This window comes from Halichoerus grypus, chromosome 8 (assembly GCF_964656455.1).
Source record: "Halichoerus grypus chromosome 8, mHalGry1.hap1.1, whole genome shotgun sequence".
NCBI lineage: Eukaryota > Metazoa > Chordata > Mammalia > Carnivora > Phocidae > Halichoerus > Halichoerus grypus.
The window spans coordinates 39,878,528-39,900,076 of record NC_135719.1 but is presented as its reverse complement, the minus strand read 5'-3'; the positions used below and the strand labels follow the sequence as shown (position 1 = coordinate 39,900,076).

General features: G+C 56.2%; 1 protein-coding gene across 11 annotated transcripts in view; it reads left to right on the top strand.

Moving 5' to 3' along the window:
* LINGO1 (leucine rich repeat and Ig domain containing 1) overlaps window positions 1–21,549 on the top strand; it is a 215,465-nt gene that overhangs the window by 144,893 nt on the left and 49,023 nt on the right. The gene's annotated exons all lie outside the window — the stretch shown is intronic.

Sequence of the window (21,549 nt, the reverse complement as noted above, 5' to 3'; positions counted from 1 at the left end):
GGCCCAGACCTTGCTCCATGCACCCTGCCCCCCCTGCAACAAGCTCCATATTTGCCCTCATCCAGAGAGAAGCTGACCTTAGATCAGGTTGAGCAGGGAAGCAAGGTGGCTTTTTAACTAATTCATACTAAGGTGGGAGTGACTGATAGCAATTTATCCTACCTGTGGTATTTGGATTTGAACAGAGGAGCATTATAGCAATAATATTGATAATAACAGTAATAAATCTCTAACACTGAGTTTTTACTGTGTCAGGTACTGTTGTTAACACTGTACATGTATTAAATCATTTAATTGATCCACTAACCCAGATGAATTTCTAATTGGTAGGAAGATAAGGAAAGAATGTTGAGGGGCAGGAGGAGAATGAGGAAGCAGGAGACAGACCTCTTACTCCTGCACACCTCCATCCCAGCTCCCACTTGCTATAGAAGAGTCCAGTTGTTTGCACTGCAAACCATGTCAGGCATTTGCTTGAGGTCACCTTGGGAAGGCAGGGGAGGCTCTGCTTCTCCCTGGGGCTCACAGTTCTCCCATGTGATGCCTGGGAGGGTGGCATCCCAGGCTAGGCAGCCTGCACCTCCCCGCTGCCCCCAATCTCTGAGCACCCTTTAAAAAGTCCCTTGGTGTTAAGGGTCATCATACAGACCCCTGAGGAGTCAAAGGCAATGTGCTCCATGGTCTCTGAACCCCTCCAAGTCTCCTGTGGCTGAATAGCCGCCTGGCCTCCTGACCATACTGTTGACTCTGCTCCAGGCTGGACATGCCCCAGAGCCCATCTATAAGTGTGATTTAATGTGAGCCTCAAATAAACCCTACAAGGTGAGTGGAGCTGGGACAAGGATCCCCATTTTGCAGGTGGGGAGACCGAGGCTCAAAGAGAAATAACTGTGCTGAATCTTCTGACCCAGAAGGATGGCCTAATGACCTCCTTCTGAAGGGAGGGGTGAGGAAGGCTTATCGCACCCTAACAGGGATGCTCACCATTTCAAACAAACGAATGTGAGGTAGTGGTAGCATTTCCGGCCCCGGCCCTTTGCATCTCCACCACGCTGTCTCCTGGATCCTCCGGGCATCCCCTGTCAGAGGAGGCTGAGCGGCTGCTCCTAGATTGGCTGCCTACCACCCCCCCTCAGCCTCTCCTGCCTACCAGTGTTCAAGGTCAGGCTGCCTGGAAATTCAGTAATTGATCTGGGAGACTTCCATTGCAAATCTCCCAGCATGGCCTGCTTTGCCCATACGGCCAGCTGCCACGCCCCACCGCCCATCCCATGCAGCCTACCCTGATGGTGACCAGCCATCCATCCCTCCATGGGAAGGTGGCTGGCCATTCCCTGCTTCTCTCACCCCACACTCCTGAGGGCAGGGCCCCAGGGACTCTGAACTCAGAAGTAACATTGTTCTGAACTTATCTCAACCACCAAGTGCTGTGTGGTCTCAAGCAAACCACTTCCCTTCTCTGAGCCTCTGTGTCCACACCCAGGATGTGGATCAAGGTCAGATGGCAGTGTGACAAAGTGTGGGAGCTGGCAGTGTGGCCACTGTGATGAGGGCTCCCAAAACCCATCCTTGGGGGTCCTCAGGGTGGAGGAGCCCAGAGTAGGGCGTGATTATACCTGCCTCTCAGCAAGTCAGGGAAGACTTCTCAGAGGAAGTGGCATTTGGGCTGGCCCTGGAAGGATGATCAGCCTTTCCACATTTGGGGGTGAGGACAGTGGTGGATGGTGTTCTGGGGGTGACAAGAAGGAGCCCTCCACGGAGCCATGACTGGCCTGGGGCCTTAGAGTTTCTAACTTGCAATTCTTCCTTGCTTGACCATATCAAGCCCCTGCTTACACCCTTCAGTGGCTCCCTGATGCCCTTGGCCTAAAGTCCCCACTCCCCCAGGAAGCTTCAGAGACCTGGCAATATCTAGTCCCCACCAGCTTCAGGCACCCAGGCCTCTGACGTTGTCCCAGGCCTCCAGCCTTGGTGAATTTCTTTCTAATTCTGTACAAGCTGCTCCCTGATTTGACTCTCTGACCACAATAAAGTTTGACTCTGTGATCAGATAACCCCCTCACTCCCTTCCAGGGCTCAGCAGGCCCTATGTGATCTGCTTCTGACTCCCCCCAGAACCCACCCCCTCTCTCAGGGTCCCAGACCCTCGAGTCGAGTCCCCCTGTTTGGGCCTCAGCTCAAGTGTGACCAACTTAAAGTAGCCATCAGGTGACATCCTGGTTTGCCTGGGACTAGGGCTTTTCCAGAAAACTTTTAATGCTGAAACCAGGACAGTCCCAGACACATCAGAGTGATTGGTCACCCTAATTTACCCCCAGCCCCTGCTGCCAAGCCTGCCTGTTTTCTTTTCCTCACCACTCCTCTGCTGGAAGACCAGCTTGTCCAGGTGCTTTTCCTCACTGATCAGCTGTCCCTGCCACTGGCCTTGAGCTGCCAGAGAGCAGAGCAGGTCCTGCATGTCTGTCTAGAGCTAAAGCCCTCATGCCCGGAAGAATGCTGGCACCAGGGCTTGCTCGGTTGGTTTGTTGAATGAATGAGTGAGGGGCATGCACTTGGACCTGAGCAAGTGTCTTTTCTCTCTGGCCAGAGTTTCCTTTCTGTAGCAGGAGGGTGGGCTCTGGGTGTCTCAGGGAGGGGCTGAGATGTGCTGGGCCCCTGGGTTGGCAGAACTGGTGGTGGCCTGGCAGCAGGGTGGGGCAGTGGGGCTGGGAGACAGCTGAGCATCGCAGCTGTCACCTTCCTAGATGTCACACCATCACCTGAGGGCCATTTCTGGGCCAGGCTGTTGGTCCAGACCCAGGGTTGGGGGTGTCCAGAGTGATGGCCTTGACTGCCAAGCCCCACTCCCCCCTCCCACCCCCGGGAAACAGATGGCCTAAGCTTGGGCGGGCGGCAGAGACGGGGACTGGCATTTGTGTATGTGTGTGGTTTTTTAAAAATCTGACACATTTTTGTCACGTCTTGGTGCATCAGAACAGTAAAGGAGGCGGGAGTGTGAGAATGTTTTAACTCGCAACTTTGTAACAGCTCCAGTTTCTCCGGGCCTCCTCCCCCTCCCCCAGGCCCCCACGGCGGAGCCTCAAAGCCCATCTGTTCCTGAATCCCTGCTCCCCCCACCCACATCCATCCATCTATCCATCCGTCTATCCATCCATCCATCCTTCCTGTCAGCTGAGGGGAAGAGAGAATCAGAGGAGGCAGCTTGAGACTCCAAGACGACCCCGGGCAGGGAGGCAGGGGACCTATTTTGGGGCCTAAGCTTGACCCCAGACTTGCTGTGTGACCTTGTGCCATTCCTGACCCTCTCTGGGCCTCCCCCCCCCACATGTTCCTAAGGGGTCAGGTCCATCCCCTTTGGGGTTCCATGACTCTGACACTCATAGAGATGTCTGGGGAGAGGGATTAGAAGTGGGAAGAATACTGGAGGAATGAAGAGAGGGACGTTTAGGATTCAGAGCATCCAGGGATAATGGCCCCAAGGTGGCAGAGAGAACCACATTCCTGACGCCAGACTCAGTAAGTCCCAACCTTCACTCCTCTCAGGTTTGGGGCTTGGGTTCCTCACAACCTAATCCCCACTCCGCCCAGCCCACCCAGGGTGGTGCTCTTCAGGTGACGAGGCGGGGGGGGGGGGGGGGGGGGGGCTGGTTCAGGTCTGGAGCAGCTGCTCCTGGGAGGAGACGGATGGAGGGAGGAGGAGCCAGGAAGTGGTACCAGGGACCTAGACGTCTCTCCACTGCCCCACGGTGCGTGTCTGTGGAAAAGGAAGCAGGGTGCGGGCCAGGTCCTAGAAGATGTACTTCTCAGCTGCCAGCCCTGCTGTCCCCAAGCCTACCTGGCACTGGCTTCCATTTTATTAGTCACGTGGCCTGGAAAAGCAGGAGTGCCCATGGCAGACTGGTAGGAGCTGCCCTGGGCACTGGGAACTGCCAGGAGTATGAAGGGGCAGGGCCCTGGGGTGGCTCCGTCGTGGCAGGGGCCCGAGCCTCACTTCCTCCCTCCACAGCTCCGAGGCCCGGGCTGCGGGACCCCGGTGCTGTGGCTTGCGGTGATGTGGGGCAGATAGCCGGGGTGCCACTGCCAGGGGCAAAGCAAGCCGCCCGGCTCCATCCTGTACCCTGCATCCCTGTGCACCTAACACGGACTCCCAAAGTCCAGGGCCTGTGTCAGGGAGCAAAGGCAGAGGGAACAGGAGGCAGAGGGGGCTGTCATCGCCTGTCCCGTGGCCCCGGTTCCCCTCCCCCCATCAAAGGCTGTGCCAGATCACTGCTGACCACAGCTGGACGCCCCCCCCACCCCCGGTCAGGGCTCAGGCAGCTCCTGAGTATTGCCCCCACCTCTCTGCTGCTTGGGGAGGCAGCTAGCCGCCCCCCACCACAAGAGCCCCCACAGGTGATGGGCTCATTTGCCTCGGACGGTGGGCTCTGGCCAGCGCAGCCAGCAGCCAAGTAAACCAGCATCACCCCTTTGCAGCCCAGCCCTGGACCCCAGGGCCCAGCTGAGTCAGTGCCATTTGAAGCTCACCATATGGGCGCGGGGTGGGTGCAGGGGGAGGAGCTGGGGTTGCCATGAGAACCCGCACGCTGGCATTTCCTCTTTTGGGGAAGCTGAACCATACTTTGCAGGCGGTGTAGGCTTCTGAATCCCATTTCTCTGTGTTTTTTAGGAAGGGAAAAAGGGCAGGGGAAGGGGGTGGAAAAGACAAGGAGGGAGAGAGATGGAGTGAGGCAGAGGGAGCGATGGGGGCTCTCTGGAGCTCTTGGGGGTTGATCGGGGGCCTGTGTTCCCCAGAGCTGAGCCCAGGGCCAAAGTGGGGTCTGGTGTCCCCTCTGACCCCTTGCCCAGGCCTTTGGTAAACCTTTTCCTTTCATCACACAGCCCTGCACCCTGCCTGAGGTTTCAAGCCAACTCGTTGGCCCCTTTCCAGGTTCCTATCCTCATCTCTGTCCCCTGAGTGCCCACTCTGTGGGTAGCGACACTGGGGCAGAGGAGGTCAGGGGCAGGCGAATGTTCTAACCGGAGTGCACCAGAGACTCCTTGGGCTTTGGTAGCTCGGCGGTGGGATTCCACACGTGGAAGGCTGCCTGGAGAACTGGGAATCGTGCAGGGGTGGGGCTTGGGGGATGCAGGGCGCTGAAAGGAGAAGGCTGTTTCCACCCATCCATCTGGTAAGGGATGGGGGGGTGGATGTGCTAAGAATACAGGCTCTGGGGGCAGACAGATCTGGGTGTGAATCTGGCCCCGTCTCTTCATACCTGTGGCACCTCTGGCAAATGAGCCTCCTCAAGCCTCCACTTCCTCGTTCTGTAAAATGGGATGATGGCACCTACCTGCAGGTTTCCTGCAGTGCTCACCACCGTGGACGGGCGCCCACCTGAGCACAGGTGTGCTGGTGGGACCCAGCATGGCCATGTTCTGGGGAAGCGACACTGTAGAGAAGAGCTGTCCTAACAGGGAAGAAAAGTGGGTGATAACTAGGGGGCTGGGGGTCCAGGGGCAGAACGGGGTACCAGGCAGGCCTGGGCCACGTGGGCAGCTCCAAAGCAGAACCGCCACCTCCGCTGAACTCTAGCTCTCCCCCGGCTCCTTTTCCTGGAAGCCTTGCCGGTCATGTCTGGGGCAGCCAGCCTGCCTTCTGGGGAAGTCCCCTCCAGATCCTTGGAAAACGAGGCTACTGAGTAAAATCAGCACTGCACAGCGGCTCCACCAGGACTTCCTGATGTGTGACCCTGGCCAAGCCCCTACTCTCTGGACTGCCCTTTCCCGACCATAAATGGGGGTATAGACTGTTATCCTTCCCTCTTCCAGGGGCTGAGTAGGGCCCCAGGAGATGAGGGGCAAGCTACCTTTGGGATGTGTCTAGAGAAAACAGGAGGGAAGTCTGGCTTTATTCCTGTTGGGGGGGATGCCGGTAGGGGTGGGGAGTGGGGCCATCTCAGCTCTGGGCACTGCCCCCAGCGATAATGGAGCCCAAGCGTTAAGCCCTCCTAGGTGCCAAGGTCTTTACATCTCGTGTCATTCTTCTGATAACTGGGGAAGTAGCATTATTCCCACTTGACACCTGAGAAGACCAAGGCTCAGGGAAGGAGAGTAACTTGCCCCAGCTCGCCCACCAAGGGCAGCAGTGCCAGGATTAAAGCCCAGGTCTGCCTAGCTCTGGAACCCTATCCATGACCCCTCTAGGCCCCTTTCCTCTAGCCCTCCCAGACCAAGGCCCCAGTCTGGCCTCCCCGGTGGGCCACTGTGTGGGGTTGTAGGGACACTGCACTCGGCAAAGACAGGAAAATGAGGAGGAGTGGATGCTAAGCCGCAGACCCCAGTCCCTACTGGCTGGAGTCTGACCATACCTAGCCGGCCTGGGGCAGCCCCAGGACCCCAGCTTAGGAAGAGCACAGTCTTGGCATCAGGCCTCTTGAGACTGATTCTGAACTTTGCTACTAATTCACTCTGGTTCCCCAGCAGGTTAAGTGACCCCCTCTGAGCCCCCTTTTCCTCATCCAGAAAACAGGGAATGGAGTGGCGTCATATTAGACTGAGCGGGTTTTGCTGTAATAATAACCTTTAAAGTCTCAGAGATTTAAAACCACTTCGGTGCATTTTTGCCCTGATGACCACTGGGGAGAGGGTTGGTCTGTTCTTCATTGTCACTCCAGACTGCAGGCTGAAGGAGCTGCCACCTCTCAACCTGTCCACCCCAAATTCCGTGGCAGCAAGAAGAGGCCTGGCCAAGGCTACTGGCTCTTAAAGCTCCCTCCTATAAGTGATGCGGGCACTTTCACCAACAGTTCATTGGCCAAAGCAAGTCACGTGGCCGTGCCCAACCTCCAAGGGGACGGGGAACCCCACCTCGCGGTTGAAGACCTTTGCTTGTGGGACAGAGAGGAGTGGTATCTTTCCCAGGGGTACACGGCATGATGCAGCAGAGCCAGGATGGACAGACTCCCTCACCCCCAGCTGAGCTCCCCCCACCCCAGCGCTGCTTTTAACAAATGAAAAAAAGCAGCAGATACCAGTAATACCTTGACTTTATTAAGGGCTTCATAAGACCCAGATCAAATTACATCTCCTGCAATCGAACAGTAAACTCAATTCTGTTCAACAAATGTTCTGTTCTACACCAAGAGGGCCCGGGGTGGTCTGGGTGGCCCATCAGGCTGGGACCCCGCCTCTCACTCAGCACCTTACCTCATCCCTCTAGAAGATGCCATCCTCCCTGGCTGGAAACTGCAAGTCTGCCCTAGAGTCCAAGATGAACGAACCCAAGATGAGTGAGCAAGGTCTGGGGAGGTGGAAAGGGTAAGGGACAGCGGGCAGGGACAGTGACTTAGGACTTGGAGCACTTGAGTCCACAGCCACACAAGGCTGTGTGTCCTTGGGCAAGTCCCTTCCCCTCTTTGGCTTTCAGTCTCCCCCCACTAAGAGATTGGCCTAGGTCCCCCACCCCAACCCTAACAGAAGGGTTCTGAGAGCTTCTTTACCAGCCAGTATTCCCCCTTCCCAAAGCGAGGTGGCTAGTGTGGGAGAGAGGGCCTTATGCATCTACTGTCCCTTGCTCTCCACTCAGCGGGCCTGTTAGACCCCGCCCTCCCCTGCTGCAGCTCATAGTCAGGGGAGATGGACAGGTACCAGGCAAAGACCAGGGAGTGTGACGAGGCACACTCCCTCCAAGGAGGCTCAATGGTTGCTAGCCATGGCACAAAACAGACAGGCTGTAGGTTGAACCCCATTTCCCACCTTCTCCCCTTTGGTCCGCCATTGACTACCACTGAGCTGGAGAAATCCAGGAGGACTCCCTGGTGAAGGAGGAATTGGAGCTAGACCCTGAACCACAAAACTGGGCCAGGATGGGGAGCAGGTTGCGGGTGGAGAACAGCAGGAGCAGAGGCTTGGTGGCAGGGTGTGTCTGGAGTGGGTATGAGTACAGACGTGACCTGGAGGATATATTGACATGGGGAAGTGTGATTTCCATGTTCTAGTAGCAACACACACACACACACACACACACACACACACACACACTTGTTCTCCAGCTGCAGACGCAGGCAAGAGATGTTGGGATTGTTCAGGAGGACAGAAGAGCTGTCAGCCAGGATTTCATAGTATGGAGAAATCATGTTGCTGGAAGGTCCAGAGAGGCTTCTGAGCCCCCGCCCCCAGGGAGTGTGGGAAGGGCCCTCTCTCCCCAGTGAATCAATAACAGCAAGAAGAACAGTAGTAACTCTTTTTGGCACTTTACCATTAGGATACCGTCATCTTATTGGATCCTCACAATGGCCCTGGGAGGGCAGCTCTGTCCCACTGATTCCCCGATTCACAGAGAAGGCAAGATTTGCCCAAAGCTGGTGGATGCATGACATCCGCTCACACCATCTGACTCCACGTGCCTGCTTTTCAGGAGTCCCATGGGCCTTCATCAAGGGGAGTTCTTCTTTCAAAAATAGATGGAGCAGGGTTCTGGCCCAAATGGGAAACAACACTCAGTTTCCTGCTCTGTGGCTTTCCTCGACTTCTCGAGTTTGAGACGTTTCCCAAGGCCACCCTTGCTCAGCCTTCCACCCAGGCTCCCCGAGACCCAAAGACCCCACACCCCCACATTCCTGCAGGGCCTCTTTCCCCGGGAAGTAAGAGTTGGCAGTTCACGGGCACGGGGCCGGCCAGGACCCTGCCCCCCAGTCTGTAGATCCTCTTGCTGCCGTTGCTCACCCATCAGGGGCCCTCAAGTTTGTCAGTACTTGTTCTGCATCTGAAGCTGTTGAGAAAGTGTGGCTTCAAGTGGGGAGGCTAGCGGGCTCCAGAATCATTGCTTATTAAGTCAGAGCACGACTTAGATCTAAACCCCTAGGTACGAGTGGTACTTTCTTGGTAGAAATTGACTGTTACCAGTCACTACTTGATACAAATTTGGGCTTTTATCATTTGGCCTTAAGAAGGAACTGTTAGCACATTTCCCAGATAGGGGTTGCTGGAAGCTCTGGGCGTGCCTCGGGTCCCCGTGGCGTGAAGATAGTTCTGGCTTCTAGGTCCAGCCACTTCCTCATTTGCATTTTTAGGTCAATTTGGTTTCTTTTTCTTTTTTTTTTTTTTAAGTTTATATTTTTTAGTAATCTCTACACCCAACGTGGGGCTCGAACCCACGACCCCGAGATCAAGAGTCGCATGTTCTACCAACCGAGCCAGGCAGACTCTCTGGTGGGTTTGGTTTCTTTAGCGGTGCAGCTCTTTGAATACCAGCCTGCACATGATCAGAGAGAAGGTGTCTCCTTAGAGCTTCTGTGTAGCTTTCTAAACACTTCATTCAGGCTTCTGTCATCCATTCATTTATTCAAAAAGTCTTGTCTCGAGTGTCAGGTACTAGGGTTACACCGCGAAAGAGGGTGTGAGCTCTCAGCTCTCTTTCCACAAATGGAGGACTCTCTCTTCCCCCCAGTTCAGTTTTCCATCAAAAGTGGCCTCCGTGTGTGGACCCAGATGCATGAGTCGGCCACAGCTACTTTTTTCCAGGTGGTATTTTCCTTCTCCACAGTCCTCTCCTGCCTGACCCCTGCCTTTGAAGCCTCCCAGGGAGGCCAGATTCCCTCTAGACTCAGCCTCTAAGATGTCTACTTGCCCTCCATTAACACAGACTCGGGGCAGCATGGGAGAGCCTCCAGCTTCTGCACCGTGCCTGGTCCACGCCAGCACCCAGACCCTCCTACCGCTTGCCCCCCCTCCCCAGTCCTCACCCGGCTGTCAGTGTGACCATGCGTGGCCTCTGCCCTCCGGGCCCACCCTGCGGGACTCGCTTGCTGCTTCCGACAACCCCCCAGCCCTTCCTCTCACCCCAGCCCGGTCCTGAGACATCTCCATGTTCAGCTGCGGCTGCCAGGCCCCACTTGGCCTGCCACACCTGTCCTGCCCCACAACCAGGCAACTCCGGTCTGTCCTGTCCCTGTCGTGATGGCACCTAAGGGCAGGAGGAGCTGGTGGCCCAGGACGAGACCCTGTGGGGCCTGCGGCAACGACTGGCCCTGCTCCACCCAGACAGAGCTGCAAGGCTCGCCGCCCCCTGCTGGATGCCCAGGTTGCTATGGCGACCCTTGCCCGGTTTCCCTGTGTGGAGACCATCGGAAAATAACAGCCAAGACTGTTTTATTCTGTGTCCCACCTGGGAGCCATTTAAGCCTCCCGACTCCTTTTGACACGTAATAATTTTTTTTCACTTTGAAGATTATCCTGAAATCTCACTTCCTCCTCTTCCCCCTCACTTCTGTCCTCCGTGGCTGTCGCTGAGAGCCTCGGGTCTTCTGTCACATCCGTGCACATGCTGTGCTTGTGCTTACACGCCGTGTAGACATCAAATTGGCCTCCCCGTGATCGTCTCTTGACAGCAAAGCCCAGGGGCCAGGAGCTCTGTACCCCTTGGCCTCAGCAATCAAGGTCAGGGTCAGGATCAGGCCAGGTCATCCTATGATTAGAATTGCTATTTAATGTTCTCTCTGCAGCAGCGATCAACTTGGGAGTAGAACCCAGCCTTGGAATGAGAATGGAGGCAAACGCGGGTTCAAGTCTTGGTTCTCCCATTTTCCAGCCAGCTGGAGTGGGGGGAAGGGGGCGTCTGGCAGAATGGCCACATCCATGGTTGCGTGGGCGGCATTCCACGCACACTCTCCTGGCCCAGGTGTGTGGCCTGGCGCTAGTCACTGCCCATCTGTGAGCCTCAGTTTTCCCCTCTATAAAACAGGGCCAGTGACGTATCTGCTTCCGAAGGTTGCTTGCATGTGAAGTGTCTGGAACGGTGCCTGCCACACGGCAAGCACTCCGTAAATGCTAGCTCGATGGCTAATGTTAATATTGTAATTCCTATGTCTGGGTGATCTTGGGGCTCAGTCTCCTTACCTGTAAAATGGGGTTAATGATGCTACCGGGGGCCCCAGCTGCCACCTGATACCAAAGTCCTCCCAGCTTCCCATCCCCTCTCCCCATCTGCTGTCCATTGGCCCTGTCTTTCCTAGAGATCCTAGAACAGAGAGAGGGAGGGAAGAAGGGAGCAAGGAAATAAATCGCTCTCTGTCCGTCCATCAGTTAGCAATGGTGGTGTCAGTTTTTATAGAGAAGGGGAATCTGCAAAGTAGTCAAAAAAATATTTCCTCTGTGACTCCAGCAGCCCAGCTGTTCCCTTTCAGGAAAAGCGCTGAAGGCTGAAAATAAAATCAAGGAACAATGATAGGAAAACACAAGGCAAGAAGGGCGGGGCGCCGGGAGGGAAGGGCAAAGCAGACAGGGAAGAGGAAGGCACGGGGCGTGGCAGCAGGGAGGATCCCCAGGTTTTACCAGCCCTGTCCTGGGCTTAGAGCGTTCAGCAAGGCTGCCACTGACCCAGCGCCTGCTCTGAGCCACCAGCCACTGCATGCCCGCCAGAACCTGGGTTCAAAGGCAGTGCCGATGAAAGGAGCCACCTGTGAGAGTTAACCCTGGGTGCATTTGTGAGTCTTCCCGGCCCAAACTCAGGGAGGACCTCAGGCCCCCGGGCCTTACAGGAGGCATCTCAGCCATGGGTTAAACACTGGCCTCAGTGCTGGGGAGGGAGACTTTGGAGAGGAATTTCCAGGCTCCCACTCGGCTTCTGGCATATACTGATGCTGACCCCATGCAGGACAACTGTGGCCACTCCATGGGCCTTGTATGGACCCCACTCTGTCCAGCCTCTGCACCTTATACCTTCTGTTCCTTCCTCCTAGAAGGTCTGTTCCCCTGTCTGCATGTCAGGACTTTACCACTCCTGCAAGACTGCCTGCTCCAGGGGGACCCCTGGGGTTCCCACCCCCCAGGGTTCATCTCCCCTCCCTTCCTGCTCTGATGACTACCCACCTTGTTCAGACCCTCTTGTTAGCTGGGCCTGACTCTCCACTGGCTTGTGCTCTGGCAGATGGACTGATCCCTTTCAGCTCTGGCCTTCTAGTGCCCTCTGCCAGGGGCAGGACAGCCTGGGGACCATTGTAGGGCCTGGTCTGAGAGCCTCCAGGGGCCTTGGGTTCTCAGCAGGCCATTCGCCCATCCCTAGACTCCCACTAGGGAGGCCTCCAGGGAAAGTGCCCCTTGGCTTTAGCATCAGCACCTATAAAATAGGCAGTTAGACTACATAAGTTCTAAGTCCCTAACCATACACCTGACCAGCCGGGGGCCCTCCTCATGCCTCCACACTCTTCAGCTAGAATGTACCTGGGGTGCCAGTCCCAGCTTTGACACTGACTTCTCTGTGACCCTGGGTGAGTCACTGTGCCTCTCTGTGCCTCTGTTCCCTCATCTGTGAAGTGGGACACTAACAGAGCTTTCCTCGTTTTGCTACTGAGAGTATGGAACAGTTCATGCCTAGAGTATGGGAGGGCCCTGGTGCCTGGTACAGAGTAAATGCTTAGGAGGTGTTAGGCATTTTTATTTTTCTCCAGGGTCTGTGGCTCCCTTCAGGGCCAAGTTTAGAGGAACACACCCTCCCTGGCCGGTCGGCTAATCCCAGGCCAGGCACTTAAGGCTGTCAAAGTCCCCACCCTTCTTGGGGGGGATTTTGGGGACAGAACTGCCTCAGAGACCCAATGGAGGACATGTTCCCTGCTGGAACTTCAGGCTGTGTGGAAGGAGATGGGAGAGTAATCATGGTAGGCTCAGCATGGAGAGATGTCTGGGCCAGGGGCCGGCCCTCAGATCTTGCCCCGCATGCAGGTTTATACTCTGCCGCATCTGCTCTCGGGAGAGAGGGCTGGCCAGCCTCCGCTCTGGCTCTCCTGGGGGTGGTTCCTGCCCTGCTCCACCTGCTCATAGATTTGTGACCTAAATTTGGGGCACAAAGAGGAGGGAAGGAGAGCTGAGTCCTCTTGAGGAATCGTGAGCCACAGCCCATTCCCCTCACCCCTCTCCTCCTTCCCCGTCCACGCCCCCAACTCTGCTCTCTTGGTTGCCATGACAGCAGGGCACTGGGGACAGAACCAGAGTATGCCAGCATGTGTGCCCAGGGTGGGTGGCGCCTCTGTTTCACGCCCGGGTCCTCCTGCAAGCTGGTGTGTGGCGGGCTGGGGTGGGGGCTGTATTTGGGTGGAGTTCCTTTGGGACCTCAGGCCTGGCCCCCGCACACTTCCCTGACATGCAGCTAGAGCACATGCAGGAGCAGTCAGTGCCTTTGCTGACCGTGGGGGCCATAGGTGTTTGCCCCCTCTGCAGCGGGGATCTGCCCTATCACACCCCCAGCAGGCTCATGCAGAAGACCCTTCACCACTCTCTCCTGCTGCTGGCCCCTGCATGAAGCAGGCCGGCTAGGCACTGCTGTCCCAGTTTATAGATGGGGAAACGGAGGCCTGCTCATGCGCTGGCTCCTTCGCTGGCTCCCCTAGGCAGGAGAGGTGTCAGAGGGGCATTTGGGATCTTACTTTCCTGGGCTGTCTCTTCTTCCACACCTGAGGAAGGCTGGTCAATGTCCACCACGAGGGGAGAATTATCAGCAAGGGGTTTCACTTTGCTTCTCTTCAGACTTTAGTTCCCAGGGCTAACCTCTGGCTGAAGGAAGGGCCACCAGGCTTTCTAAAGTAGGTCCGGAGCCACCTTTCTAGTGGGACCAGTAAGACATGCACGGGCACAGAGTGGGTGCCGGCATGCAGCCCGGCAAGCGTGAGGGGCCAGACTGCCTGGGGCTGGGAGGGCCAACATAGTGGGCCTGAATTTGTATAGGATGCTTCCCACACTTCAGACATTACCGGCATTTCTCTTCAGCCATGATATGTGCAGGGACATGCCTCCCTCCCCCCAACCTCCAGCATGTTCACTAAATGTGAACGTATTCCTGCCAAGTTCAAGAGTGGAGAGAGAGCTCGGCCCTGGTGGAAGTGAGGTCTGCTCTTCCGCCTGCTGCTTGGGCTGACGACAGAACGAGCTGGTGAGGAGGGGCTGGCCTCAGGGTCAGCCCTCCATCCCAGCCCATCCTACCCACCCCATTGTGCGCCCCGGGGACCCTCTCTGGCCCCGACTTCCTGGGCTGTGCTATGTGAAGTCTTTGCAAGCTGGCTGGCCAGGGGTCCTTCGTACCAGACCCCTCAGCCCCCTGGTTTGGGGAGTGGGTGGGTGGTCTTCTCCACCCCACTCTCTTTGTGGGGAGGCCAGAGGCTCCGGGACGAGTGAGTTCTGGGGGTGTGTGCGTGGGGGAGGGGTGTCTGGGTATGCAGAGGGAGGTCAAGTCTGTGAGTCACTGGGAAATTTCCTGAGGGCACACCGGGCCTCTGTCCCCACTTGTCTGATGAGCCACCACGACAGTGCAGGTATTTATGGCTGGTTTTCGCGCCCCAGCAGGTGGTGTGAACACACTGCCTGAATGTCTGTGTTTTGGTTTGAGAGTGTGGGGGCTCTCCCATTGTCTGCCTTCCAGATCTCTCCACCTCGGGCAGCCAGCCTGAGCCTCATGTCACTTACCCCACGGAGGGGACCCCACCGGAGGGCCCTCCATCTGACCCCAAACCTCTAGGACCGTCACCTGGGTCAGCCCTGGCTGCTGCTCTTGGCTGCAATAGGGTGAGTCAGCTCACCTTTCTGAGCCTCCGTTTTGTCATCTGTGAGATGGGCACAGCAGCTCCTTCTGCACGTGTTGCTGGAGGGATGGAGGGAGCCAGTGCCGCGTACATCGGCTGCAGGAACGGCCAGTGAGAAGTTGCCCAGGGCTCGGCCTGCTCCTGGCTCAGCCCTGCTCTGGAGCCCATTTCCTGGCACCTCAGGGTGCATGTGCTGGCTTCTCTCTTGCCCTCCTGCTGTCATTCACAGTTGTAGCAATGTCAACCTCATTTCCCAGGAAACAGAAATGCCACAAGCAGACGGGCCCAGAAGGAGCAGATAGATGCTCAGGCCTGCCATGGGGACCCCAGGAACCAGGGTACCCCCTCACCAACCTGACCTCCTGGGCTCCTAGGACAGCATGGGCAGAGAAGGGATAGAGAGGGAGGGCACTGCCCACAACAGACCCCAGTGGCTGCCCCAGCACAGCTGGGAAGCCCTGAATGAGGCCCTGGGTTTTCCGTCTGGACCGATGGGCCTTGGAAAATGGAGGGAAATACAGAAGAGAGTCCTGCTCAAGACACCGAACCCCGACACATACAGCTGAGCGACACATCATGTTTAACCGTGATGCACACAGCACAGATCTCCAGCACAACACAGTGATATTTCAACAGCAACCACAAAAATTGGATACACACGCAAAGCAGACACAACTCTACCTACTAGACTCATGATCACAACGGCTTGCCCTCTAGAGGGCAAAGCATACTCGGGGCCCAATTCCCAGGGCTCTGAATGGATTATCTCAGTAATCGTCACGACCCTTTGGAGCAGGTGAAGGGGCTTGCCCAAGTGCTCTGCCCAGAGGAGTCCATATTCCAGAAGATTCTCCCATATATCACATTCACTCATTTCCCTGTTTGCAGATATCATCTCCCCACCCAGCCCCATACTAGAGGGAGATGAAGAGGGAGGGCAAAATCCCGGGTATCCTACCTGGGGGTGGCACCAGACTTTCAGGAAAGACACCCCTGTCTCCCAAGTCCCTGCCTGAGATTTTTCCCTCAGCCTGCTGCCTCCTGGCCAGTGCTGTGGCTCCTCACGGGGTACAAACCCTAGACCATGGTGCTTGCGGGGGGCCGCCTTCAGTACTTCCCCTCCCTGCCCCTATACTGTGACTGGTAGGGTGGCACGCCCAAGAATGGCAGGAAAGACAGTGCAGGCCACACAGCCAGAAGAGGCCCCACAGAAGCCCTGGGGACCCGAGGCTCCTGGGCTTTCCTCCCTGTGTACCCCCTTCTACACGCCCCCGTGAGCCTCTCACACCTCCGTGTAACCTGACCACGGCTGATAGTTCCGGCAGTCCTTATCAAGATGTGACCCTTCCCGCCTTTGAGGTTGTCCTCGTGGTTCTCCCCTGAACCCCCGGACAGCCCTACTCTCCCACCTGGTCCAGCACAGGCAGCCTTCCTGCTCTCCCTTCCCTCTCAGCTTCCAGCACCATCCAGGGGGCCTGGTTAGGGCCACCTGCTACCTGTCCAGGGGTGCAGCTTGCCTTCTCTCCCCTGACCCTCTGAGTGAAGGAAAGTCAGCCCAAGAGATGGAGGGAGAGACAGAGACAGGAAGGGATAGACCCTCAAGGGGTCAGAGAGGGGCTGATGCTGAATTCTGGGGGCCAAAAGGGGCTGTGGCCTGACCTGACCAGTCCATCCCCAAAAGTACACCTCCTGCTCTGGTCTTTGTAGCAGCTGGTGGCCTTATCCCTGCACCTTCTGCATGCTCCCCCCGCCCCCGTACCCCCGCAGCCATTCAGTTTGGTGCAGTCTTGGAAACCCGACAGACATGTTGGGTTTTCCCCCACATATGACCTATGTAATCCTGGGCCAACGAGGTCCCCTCTCGGAGGAGGGAGGTATCCTTAGGGCTCCGAGTGAGCACCCAGTCCCAAGAGCTGCCCTCTGAGATGCCTCCATCCGTCTCTGCCCAGGCCATCTGGCTGCTACTACAGGCCCCTGCCCCAGCTGGCCCCTACCCCAGCGGGCAGGTGATGGGCAGGCAGGTGCCAAGGACCAGGAATTGTTGGGCAGGAAGAGAGCTCCTGGGAATGCCACAGCACAGTGGCTGTCAGAGCACTTGTCCCAGTTGTTACAACATAACGCCAAGCATGGAGCGTGAGCGTGAGAATCTCCCCACCTCCTCCTGGGACGGAGTCCAACTGATGTGGGGCGAGGCAGGAGGCCGAGGCTCCAGGCTCCAGCACTGGCTTGTGTGGCCTCTGACAGCTAGGAGGCCTCTTCGTCCATGTGCAAAACAGGCTGCCATGGGACAGACCAAGGCTGCACAATATAGGATAAGGGGTGCAGAGAGGACCCCCAGAGGAGAGGCCCAGCCCAGAGTGTAGCTGACAAGAACTTTCAGGATTCCCTTCTTTCCTCTGGGAGAGGGAAACCACTTCCAGAACTAATGTACCAGTGGGGGACAGTCCAGGACTAGAGAGAGGAGCCTGTTGGCCACCCAAAGCCCAGGTGATGTGCCCAGCCCTGCTCCCTGTGTGGCCTCCAGCAGGTTATGTGTGAACTGGCTGCCCCTTTAGGGCCAGGCTGGGGAGAGGGGTGCCTTCCTAGGCCTGGACTGCCCCCCCCTGCCCTGTGTGGCCTTCAGCAGAGCTGAGCACACCAGGGGTGCCCAAGTGCCCAAATCTGGCTGCCTGGTTCCACTTCCCTGAAGGAAGTATCCCAGAGACTGAAGACCCTCAGCCTGAGAGAGAGTGGGGTGCCAGGCTCTTCATCACTGAGGATCCAAAATCCCAGCATTCCCATCCACCCCTCCTCTCCCTGCCCATGCCCGGTGAAGCCTCTCTCTGTTGGCAGCCCTGCCTCCGGAGCCCTGCCTCCACCTTCCTTCTCCGCTCCCTGGGGGGTGGGGATGCCCTGTGTGTGGTGGAGCCTGGGGTGGGCCAAGCCCTGGCAGCTGGGCACCTTCCTCCTTCTCAGTCCCCCGGCCCCCCCCCCTTTCTACTAATGTCCTGGACGCAGGCCTTAATGGAGCGGAAAGAGAGCCTAGCAGAGGGAAGCCTCATTAGGCCTGATCTAATTAGGAGCTCCTGTGAGATTGGGGGGGACAAGGGAGTGCCCTATGCACCTATCACACACAAATTGTCCTGGGACCCTCCTCCTAATCTCCCAGGTAGGCACGACTATCCCCAGGTGGCATGGATGGAGAGCGATTCAGAGAGAGTAGGTGACTTGCTCAAGGTCACAAGCAGCAAGTGGCTTCCCTGGGATGTGCACCACGTGTATCTGGGCCCAGTCCCCGGTTCTCCGCAGCCCTGGCCTCAGAGCTCTCTGGGCTCCCTAGCGCCCTCCATGCCGGTTTGTCCGGCGTCTGCGTGCACACCGCAGTGAGGGAGAGCTCGCGGGTCCGGTGCTGGCTCCTCGAGTCAGTGGATCTGCTCAGTACCACCTGACTCCCCAGGGGGTCAGGAGGAGGGAGGGGGCAGGGAGCGGGGCCAGCCAGCCTCTCAGGCCCTCGCCTCACCCACCCTCATCCATCTCCCTCTGCAAGCAGGCAGGGTGTTGGGGAGCCCATGCCTTGCCTGACGGCCAGCCGCCCCTTTGTTAGTCTTAGCTAACAAGCTGTTTATGGGTGCGACATGACACCTGCTTTCTTTTTTATAACTTCAATAATTTATGGGCATATTAGTGGCCAGGCGGCCGCCCTGGGTCCCAGCCAGACGGGACAGGGCGATGCAGCCGGGTGCCTCTGCCGATGTTTACTCTCTCCCACCATCAATTATTAAGGAGCTAGCCTTCATTTTTGCACATAATTACATGCATCGTGATGGTTCGAACTCCCCTGCTCTTAGTCCCTCTGGAGCAGGGCCCGGCCTGCCCAACAGGGCTGAGCCAGCACGGGGGTCCAGTTGGCTGGAGGATGCAGCAGGCAGGCACCATACCTGGGAGACAGATTGTGGCAGCCTCAGCTCCATGCCCCCTCTTGGGGAAGCTGGAACCACCTGGGCCAGCTCTGGCCTTCCCGAGGACCAGCTGTCTATCCCCACCATCCCGGGGTCAGGCCTCTGCACCTGCCGTTCTCTCTGCTTGGACACCATCCCCCACCCTCTGTAGGGCTGGTTGACTCCTACTTAGCCTCTGGATTTCAGCTCAGCCACCACCACCTCCCAGTGATCCATCCTGACTCCTGTGTGTGTGCATCTCCCCACACTCTCCTCTTCTCCGCCTGCATCACACTGCATTAAGTCTTGCACGCTAGACCGTGGGCTCTTTGGGGGCACAGAGAAAGCTATTTTGAATGTTTGTTGAGTGAAGGAGTGAATGGATGGGTAGATGGATGGATGGATCCCCCGCCTCCCTCACCACCAGTGAGCCCACTGAAACACCTGCCCCTTCCACTCCAGGAAACCCGTCTTGGTTGCTCCCACCACACACCTCCTTCTCCTTGAAACTCCTCCAGATCCTCCTCGGCTGGGTTGGAATCCCCCAAAGGACAGCAAAGCCTGGGCCCTCCATCTCTGCCCCCAGCACCAAACAGAGGGCAGGTCAGGATGGAAGGAGGGCCAATTGTGATAATCTCAGCTCTGCTGTGTGACCTGGGGAAGTTGCTGGTCATTTGTTCGTTGGCCACATTGGACATGGAAGGGGGCACATGGAGATAATAACTGTCCCTACTTTGCTGGGTGGGGTTGAGGCTTATGCGACACGATTTATAAAAGCACCAAATGCAAAGCCAAGTGTGTCATAAGCGCTCAAACAATACTCCTTAACCTCAACTATTGTCTGTCTGGGAAATGAGTCGATGAATTGAACTGAATTGTGTTGAATTGAATCCTCTTATTCACACCTTCTCTTGTCCACACCTCCTTGTGTGGCCCTAGGCTTGGCCCTGTAAATATTCCAGATTGATGAATCAAGACTCCCAGCATCTCAATCCACACCCAGGAAGGGGGAAGAGGACCAGTCTCTCCCGTGCTACAGAAGAATAGATGGGGGCCAGGGAGGTAATGTGGCCTCCTCCCCCAAGGGGATGGCAGAGTGAGGAACCAAGCCCTGGCCTCCCACTGGACTTGAAGGCCTGGGAAGGTCTCCCTGGAGACCCTGTGCCTCAAAGTCCTCCTCTATAAGAAGAGAGAATAATAGAATAGACCCATGGGACTGTTGAGAGGATAAAATGTGTTGCTTAGGACCACCAAGCCTGCTCACAGTGAGCACCTCAGAGTGTGGGGTTCTGGGTGGGCCTGCCTCTACCACTCCCCCTTCCTCTCTCTCCAGTGGGGACACTCCCCTGGAACCAGTATAGGTCATTCTTATGCATGTTTTTAGACTTTGCCTATATATATGGGTATCTATACACAATTTATAAGGTTTGGGGCTTGCTTTTAAACCTTATATAGGCGGTATCATCTTATACATATCTTTGGCTTTTATTTTCTTGACCTTGTGTTTGTGAGATCACCCAGCTGGTGTGTGGAGCTCCAGTGTGTCCATCTTCAGGGCTGCGTAGTATTCCACTGTATGATTAGACACCGTTCTAGTGATGTGCATGTAGGGTGTTTCCAGTTCCCCACTGGTACAAACTCTGTGTACACTTGTGAACATTCCTGTACTTGTCTTCCGTGAATGTTCCTCCAGGGTATATACTGTAGAGTGTGCATCTTTTCAACTTTACTTGATAACTGCCAACTTGCTATGCCATTTCTCACCCTGACCAGCAACAGGCACTTTGCCTGCATTATCTCAATGCCCCCAGCCATACTGAGAGAAAGACACTTTTGCCCGTCTCATGGATGGAGTATGTATGAGTTAGTTACCTGTGGCTGCATAACGAATCACCCTGAAACTTAGTGGCTTAAAACAACAAATTTGTATTATCTTACAGGTCTGTGGGTCAGGAATCCAAGTGAGGCTCAGGTGGAGGCCTTAGCTGGAGGCTCCAGGTCTCTCACAAGGCTGCAGTCCAGGTGTTAGCCAGAGCATCAGTCATCCAGGGCTTGAATTGAGCAGGGTCTGGGTCCACGTTTGCTCGTGTGGGTATTGGTAGGTCTCAGGACTTCGTGGGGGTGCTGGTTAGACATCAGTTCCCTTCCATGTGGGCTTCTCAACAGGGCAGCTAATAATATGGCATATGCTATGTGTCATAGCGAACAAGCAAGTGATGGAGAGAGGGTACCCAAGATGAAAGCTAGTCTCTTCATAACCTAATCTCAGAAGGGATACCCTATCAGATTCTCTTCATTAGAAGTGACTCCATTAGTCCAGCCCACACTCAAGGGGAGGGGATTGCACGCAGTAGGGGAGATGCCAGAAGGTAGGGACCATTGGGAGTCATCTTAGGGAGCTGCCTATCACAGGACGACTGAGGCTCAGAGAGGTGAAGTGACTTTCTCAGGGTCACACAGCGGTTAGAGATAGAGCCAGAACTGGAACTCAGGACTGCTCGGCTCTAAGGCTAGACATCTTCTGAGCCGCTACCCGCTGCCTTTGACTTAATAACAGGTTCCGACTTAAGTTAATAAACAAGACTGCTGCACAACGGAACTCAAGACAAGCGCTTAATGAATGGATTTGCTAATAGTGCTGCCTGTTTGCACACATTAGCTCAAGTGCCCCCTGACATGATCCATGGGGACAGCCGAGCCCAGGCTCTCAGGAGAAGCTGCTCTGCCAAGCCTGGAGCCCAGATTCCCAAAGAGCCAGGGAGTGGTCCCTTTTTACAAACTGCTTTTTATATTTGCTTTTTTGTTTTTGTTCTCAATTTAATCATTTGGGTGTTTTTGTAATTTTGAGGGGGGGATCTTTTTGTTTTTATGGAGTGCACACTTCTTGTGTTTTAACTGCAAGGTCAGGAACATCAGGAGGGACTTTGGGGTGGGCAGGGCTGACGAGCCCCTTCCCTGGCCCCAGACAAATTTCCTGCTTCTCAGCTCTTATGGATGCAGCAACCAGGCACCCAACCCAGCAGGGCTGTGTGGCCAGGCTGAGTAAGGGCCATTCCCCAGGCCTTATGTCTCTGCAGGGCTCCTGC